Raw genomic sequence first — 7,254 nt, 5'->3', positions numbered from 1 at the left:
GGGGCCGCGCAGGGGAGGGCACTGCAGCGCGGGTCTGGAGGCGGGGCCAGAGGGGGGCGGATCCTGAAGGCGGGCAGTGGGCGGGGCAATACGCAGGCGTCTCCGTTGTAGGGGCGTGGCTTTGGCCCGAGGCAGAGCTTGGATGGTAACGAGGGGCGTGGAAAACACGGAAGGGGGCGTGGTGTATAATGAGGGCGTGGTCGTTAGGGATCCAGGGGTGGGGCTTGGAGATAGGCTGCAGGGGGTTGGGGAATAAATGGAGGTAGGAGCCTCCGCGAGGAGGTTGGGGCCGAACTAGGCTCAGGACTGAGAAGAAAGAAACAGGTTCTTGATATGAACGAAGATTCCTGGAAGGCGTGAGGCCAGGGAAAATGGGTGGGAAGAAAGTTTTATGTAAGGGGAGGGGCTTAGGTATGGGTGTGGCCTAAACCAATTTGTTGTTACTGCTGGCTGCCATCGCTGTGCCTATGCACAACAGGACAAAACATCGGCCGGTCCTGAGCCATCCTCACGAAGGTTATGTTGCAGCCACGGTGTCGGTCAATCCATCCTGTCCAGGGCCTTCCTCTGCTTCGCTGCTCCTCCACTTCACCAAGCATGACGTCCTTCTCCAGGGTCTGGGCTCTCCTGACGACCTGTCCAAATTATGTGTGACGACGTCTTACCATCGTCGCTTCTAAGGAGCGCTCTGGATGCACATCTTCCGAGACAGCTATGTTTGTTCTTCCAACAGTCCATAGAACTTTCAAAATGTCGTGCCAGTACCATAATTCAAACGCATCGATTCTTCCACAGTCTTCCATACTCAATGCCTAACTTTCACAGGCGAAGCAATTGAAAATACAATGGCTTTGGATCAGGTGCACCGTAGTCCTCAAGGTTGACGCCCCTCTTCAACACCTTAAAGAGGTCTTGGGCAGCGGATTTGTCCAATGCAGAATTTAGAAGCCAGCCTAGGATATGCAGATCACTGGGAGGGGTCAGCCCCTCAGGAGCCCAGTTAGAAACAAAGGGGCCGTGTCCGTGAGGGTGGTGTAACCTGAGGGGGCGTGTCCGTGAGGGTGGTGTAACCTGAGGGGGGCGTGTCCGTGAGGGTGGTGTAACCTGAGCCGCGGAGGCCGGTCCAGAGAAGCCAGAAAGAGATTCAGCACCGGCAGCAGGTAGAGCTAGGATTTCAAAGATTCGAACATGGGAGCCTATGGGCTTGATTTGATGACTGGTAGGGAAACAATAGAGGTTTGGGGCTGCAAGGATTGAATAACAAGAAAATGAATAAAGATAAAGATTTTTAAGTTGGGGGCGTGGAGGTGGGAAGGGCTTGGATTTAGGGGGTGTGGGTGCTGGAGAGCAGACGCCAACAGAGTGCTACGGTTAACACGGATTCTGAAGAGTTCCAGGAGCAGCAATGACTAGCTGCTCCTACGGGTAGGTCGTGACTCGGTTTCCTGTTCTGTCGATTGGAGATCATGGCATAATATTATGTGAGCCACACAGGTAAATGCTATGAATGTTGCTTTTCTTTTTCTTTAATCGTAATGTCCCACTTTGAAGGAGCGAGAGAGAGACTCTAGCCATCCAAGCTCTTCTTTGAACTGCCCTTGACTTACAGGTCAAGGAGACGAAAGATTCAGGTGATTTAAAATCTCAATGCAGAGCTGATCAATGCGGTGGGGGGGGGCGGCGCAAGTCTAGTGCAAAGGGTGGGACCTTCTGATCTTAGAAGTTAAAGATGGTGGCCCTCGCCCACCATAACCAGAGGACGAGGGAAAACGGCCCCCAATTTTAGGCGGGCCTCAGTCCCTACTGGCTGCGCTGCACAGTGGCCCTGGAACACGCACTTTGAGGTGAGCACAGCGCACGCAGACTAGCAGGCACATGCAGCCCTGCACACCGCGCGGAGCTCACGTGACTCAGGTGCCTCTGAGCTAGGCCTTCTTTGCTGGGCTAAACCCCAAGGTGGAGCGCCTGCCTCCTGCCGGCCACGTGTTCTAGGCACTGGGCCCTGCACCCCAGGCTTGAGTTGGACACTTCGCCAGGCGCGCGCCCGGAGTGCCAACGTGTGCCTGCGTGCTCCGGTCCTACCGCCAGCCCAAGGGCAGTGCTAGTCAGCACCTGTGGCCCTGGGAGAGCGAGCGAATCCAAGACCCGGACAGCATCCACCTCCACCAGCACATCCAGGGCTCCCTGGCCTTGTGCCCAGAGCCCAGAGCCCAGAGCCCGAGGTGGCTGCCCTGGCAGTTCAGTGTTCAGGCCTCCCACGGTGTGTGGGATGCAGTGTCCAGCGCCCGCCGCCCGGAAGCAGAACTTGTCTGAGCGTCTCTGTTGGACGCTATTCAGTGCCCGGTCCCAGGGGAGTGGGATGTGAGGGGGTGGATCTTGGGACAGTGATGGGGGAAAGGGTGGGATTCAGGAAGGAGGACTTTGATGAGGAAGCAGGCCTAGAAGGCCTGCTGGGTGCTGTTCAGATGATATGAGACTAAAGGTCAGCAGTTCGAAACCACCTGTCGCTCCTTGGAAGTCCATCTGGGAAAATCACTGAGGCAGTTCTACCCTGCCCTATAGGGTCGCTATGAGTCAGCATAAACTCTATGACAGCCAGTCTGGGTTTTATTTATTTGCGTGCTGATGATGTTGCTCATTGTGATATGTGACACAGTAGAACTGCTCAGAGGTGCTTGGTGGGGTTCGAGCCCACCAACGGTTTGGTTAGCAGCCAAGTTTAACCACTATGCCCCTGATATGAGTACAGATAGAGAAAGGGAAGGGGGAGGGGCTGGAACTTCCCTACCACGTGTGGCCTTCCAGAAAGAAACCAAACCAAACTGTCATTGAGTCCATTCTGACTCATGGCCACCCTGTAGGACAGGGTAGGACTGTCCCTGGGGGGGTTCTGAGGCTGTCAATCTTTAGGGGGACGGAAAGCCTCACCTTTCCCCTCACAGAGCCACCCGTGGGCTTGAACTGCTGACCTGGCAGTTAGCAGCCCAACACATGAGTAAGCCACTACAAGTAACTCACTACCCTATCAGGGCTTCTGGCCTACTGGAATGAAAAAATAATAATCCCTGGCATCAAATGGAGGTCCATTCGTAACCACTCCGAAGGATAGGGTCGAACTGCCACTGTGGGTTTCCGAGACTATAACTCTTTCCAGGAGAAAGCCTCCTCTTTCTCCCTCGGAGCGGCTGGTGGTTTTGAACTGCTCCCCTTGTGGTTGGGCGGACCATATTATGGAGAGAGGAACCTGAAGAATGAGATGTTCGAGGTCGGTTGCTGTCATCAGGTGCCATAGCATCTGTTCCAGACTCGTGGTGACTACGAGCAACAGAACGAAAAGCTGTTGGGTCCTGCGACATCCTCACAAGGGCTCCTTCGCTTGAGCCTATTGCTGCAGCCGCTGTGGCCATCCACCTGGTCCAGGGTCTCTCTCTACCGAGCCTGATGCTCGTCTGCAGCGCCTAGTCCCTCCTGATAACATATCCACAGGATGTGAGAGGATGTCTGACCATCATCACGTCGAAGGAGCAGCCTCCTGATATGGACTTACCCGCTCTCCTGGAAGTCCGTGGTAAAGTTCATATTTGTCAGCACCGTAATGAAAGGCGTCCGTTGTTCTTGGGTCTTCCCGACCCGTTCCCGGCTTGGCTTCCTTATGCATCTGAAGTGCCTGCAGCTTCCAGGCCTTGGGTCAGGTGCACCTTAGTCTTCAAAGAGACATCTTCGCTCTGTGACGTTTTGAAAGAGACTTTTTCAGAGCACATTTGCCCCATGCCATGGCGGTGGATTGTAGAGTACCATGAAATCCTTTTGCTGTGTGTCACCGTTTATCAGTAAATCATGATTTATCGGCCCACTTGGGGAGGAGTTAGGTCAGTGGTTCTCAACCTGTGGGTCACGACCCCTTTGGGGGTCAAACGACCCCTTCACAGGGGTCACCTAAATCATAACAGTAGCAAAATTACAGTTAGGAAATAGCAATGAAAATAATTTTATGGTTGGGGGGGGGGTCACCGACTCGGACCCTATAGACCAGGGTAGAACTGCCCCTCTGGGTTTCCAGGGTAGAACTGCCCCTCTGGGTTTCCAAGACTGTAACTCTGTACATGAGGAACTGTATTAAAGGGTTGCGGCATGAGGAAGGTTGAACCACTGATTTAGGTTTTCGGTAGGTTGAAATGTAATGAGGGCTATGGTTTCCCCCCCTCCCCCCCTCTCTCTCCCAACAGTTTTATTGGCAAGTGATTCACACATCATGTTAGTTCAATCATCCAATCATATCAAGGAGAATTATACAACCACCCCACATCATTTTAGAGCACCGTCCCCCATGGTTAAGTTACATTAAGATGATTTATGCGATCACCATCTGTTCTAGTGCTCCCTCCCCACTCCCATCTTTCCCTTCCTATCATCCACCCTTCACCCTGCATTCCCTGTAACCCCTCGTATCAGTTACTCTCATCATACACCCATTCCTCCGGTGCTTCACAACTGGGAGACCCAACAGAAAACAATAACAAAATTGTACTAAGGTGGTAAGGATAAAAGCATAATAGTATACAAATAAAAATACAAACAATGCATAAGAAGGAAAAGACCCCTGTGGGGGGAGGTCAGATCCTTGCTGCCAGACTGCTATCTCATCCCACCACAGGGGGTGGGGGCGGGGGCCTGCTCCCTGCCGCTGGGGACAATGGACAGGCTCCTGTGGGCGGAGTTCGCATCCTACTGAGAATGGTCTCTATCAGTTGGGCCAGGGCCAGGCCAAACCGGCTGTCCCTCCTCTTCCTATAGCGTGTATGTCCCTAGATCACCCCCTCCCATCACTGAATACCTGTAGCACAACCCTTTCCTGTGACGTATGTCTTCACCTGTAATGTGGGGGCTCGAACGTCCCCAGAGAGTATAAAAGCTTGGGGAGCATTAAAATTCTCTCTCTCCATGTGAATTACCAAGCGGGACTGAGGTGAGCAATGCTACCATGAAATGTGTCTGACTCAATTTATTTCTACATATCTCCTTTATTTCTCATGCTCTCTATAACTTTACTATAATATTTACTTATTATCGCTGTACAATTGCGCCTACCGAACCCATAGTGATTGTGCTAGGAGCTGGCTTCTTCTGGCAGACCCCCAACAACATTACAAAAACAAAACAAAACAGCCAGGGAAGAAATTTCTGTCAAGTGAAAGGTTCTTGTACCTGAAACACATTCAGGTGGGGTCAGTGCTTAAGTCCTGTCCTCTTCACTTTCAGCAAGCAAATTGTGTCATCTGCATGTCACGCTAATGAGTCTTTCCCCGGTCTGGTCTTCTTCATATACCCAGTTGGTCAGATGATTTGCTCAGCACATAGATCATGAAAGGATACCACCCTGACACACACCGTCCCTGATTTTAAACCGTGACATACCCCTGTTCTGTTCTCATCTGCCTCTTGTTCTACGCACCGGTTCCACATGAGCACAGTGCCGTGTTCTGGAATTCCCATTCTTCATATTTATTCTCTTTCTTCAGTCCAGTGCCTTTCTGGAGCCAATCAAACACAGGTAAACATCTTTCTGTTATTCTCTGCTTCCCCCTGATGTCAGCAGTGCCGTCCCTTGTCCTGTGACCTTTTCTAAACCTGGCTTGACTTTCTGGCAGCTCCCTGTGCCTGTACTGCTGCATCCATGTAAACATTATCAAAGTTTTACTTGTAGGTGATGTTAAGAACGTCTGCCTTCTATGGGGTCACCTTTCTTGGGGATGGGCACAAATAGGGATCTCTTCTAGGTAGCCATCTGTGTTGACTAGAGAAACAAATTCATAGAGATAACTGTATATCAAATAGCAATTGTACTTTAAGAAAACATACCAGCCCAGTCCAGGTTAAGGTCATAAATCCAATATTTGCCCATATGTCCATTACCAGTCTATATATTCTTCTGCAGACTCACGCAGCATGTGCAATGATGCTGAATGCAGGAAGAAAGATCACAGGCCAGTGGGTGGAAAGTGTTGTGGATCCAGTGGTGGTGGAAGCATCTCAGCACTGGAGTGGGTCTCCAGTGCCAGGGCTCTCATGCCATTAGCGTAGCACCATCTGGCTTGTCAGCAGTAAGATGAAGCAGAGAGTCTGTGTGTCTCTGGCCTCCAGTGAGCTATTGACCTCAGTGGTGCTTGCAAATGATGTCATCAAGCTGCGACCTGATTGACAGATCCAGCACCCACTGCCTGGTGGCAGAACTTGTCTGAGCGTCGCTGTTGAACGCTATTCAGTGCCTGGTCCTAAGGGAGTGGGACGTGAGGGGGTGGAGCTTGGTACAGTGATGGGGGAGAGGGTGGGATTCAGGGAGGAGGACTTTGATGAAGAAGCAGACCTAGAAGGCAGGACTTGCTGGGTGCTGCTCAGAGGATACAGAGCCCTGGTGGCATAGTGGTCGCGAGCCTAAAGGTCCGCAGTTCGAAACCACCATTCGCTCCTTGGGAGAAAAATGGATATCAACTGCTGTAAAGTCAGCCTGGGAAAATCACAGGGTCAGTTCTACCCTACCCAGGGGCAGTTCAACCCCACCCCTTCGCAAGTGGACACCCAAATATGTAACTACCACACCGCCTTCCAAATTTCTTGACATAGCAGCTTTAATGCTGCTAACCACAAGGTCAGTGGCTAGACTCACCTGTGCTGCAGGTAACACCTGTAGCAGTCAGCTTATATAAAGATGAAAGCATGGGAAAACCGACCAAGTCCTCCGTCCGGTCGGGCCCCTGTGAGTCAGAGCCGACTGGATGGTGCACAGTGACACCCAACTCAACTCGCTGCCATCTAGTCAACGCCGACTCAGAGGGACCCTATAGAACAGGGTAGAACTGCCCCTCTGGGTTTCCAAGACTGCAACTCTGTACGGGAGTCGAGAGACTCATCTTTCTCCTGAGAGCACCTGGTAGTTTCAAACTCCCGACCTTGTGGTGAACTGACTGTCCTGTGTGTAACCACCACGCCATCAGCGCTCCACCCAAGGACATCATCTCTCCTAATTTCTAAGCTGTTTGAGTACCAGCTTTGTGGCATAATGGGTTCTGCACTAGGCCGCTAACCACAAGGTCAGCAGTTCGAACCCCCAGCCACTCCACAGGAGATAGATGAGACTGTTTGCTCCATCGAGATGTACAGCCTCAGAAACCCACGGGGAAGTTCTACTCTGTCCTACAGGGTGGCTGTATGTGGGACTTGACACCATGGCAGTGGGTTGTTGGGATGAAGTGAGCT

Source organism: Echinops telfairi, unplaced genomic scaffold (genome assembly GCF_000313985.2).
Source record: "Echinops telfairi isolate 266 unplaced genomic scaffold, ASM31398v2 ScPeMD7_655;HRSCAF=1070, whole genome shotgun sequence".
In the NCBI taxonomy this organism is placed as follows: domain Eukaryota; kingdom Metazoa; phylum Chordata; class Mammalia; order Afrosoricida; family Tenrecidae; genus Echinops; species Echinops telfairi.
Note: the sequence above shows the minus strand (reverse complement) of the source record.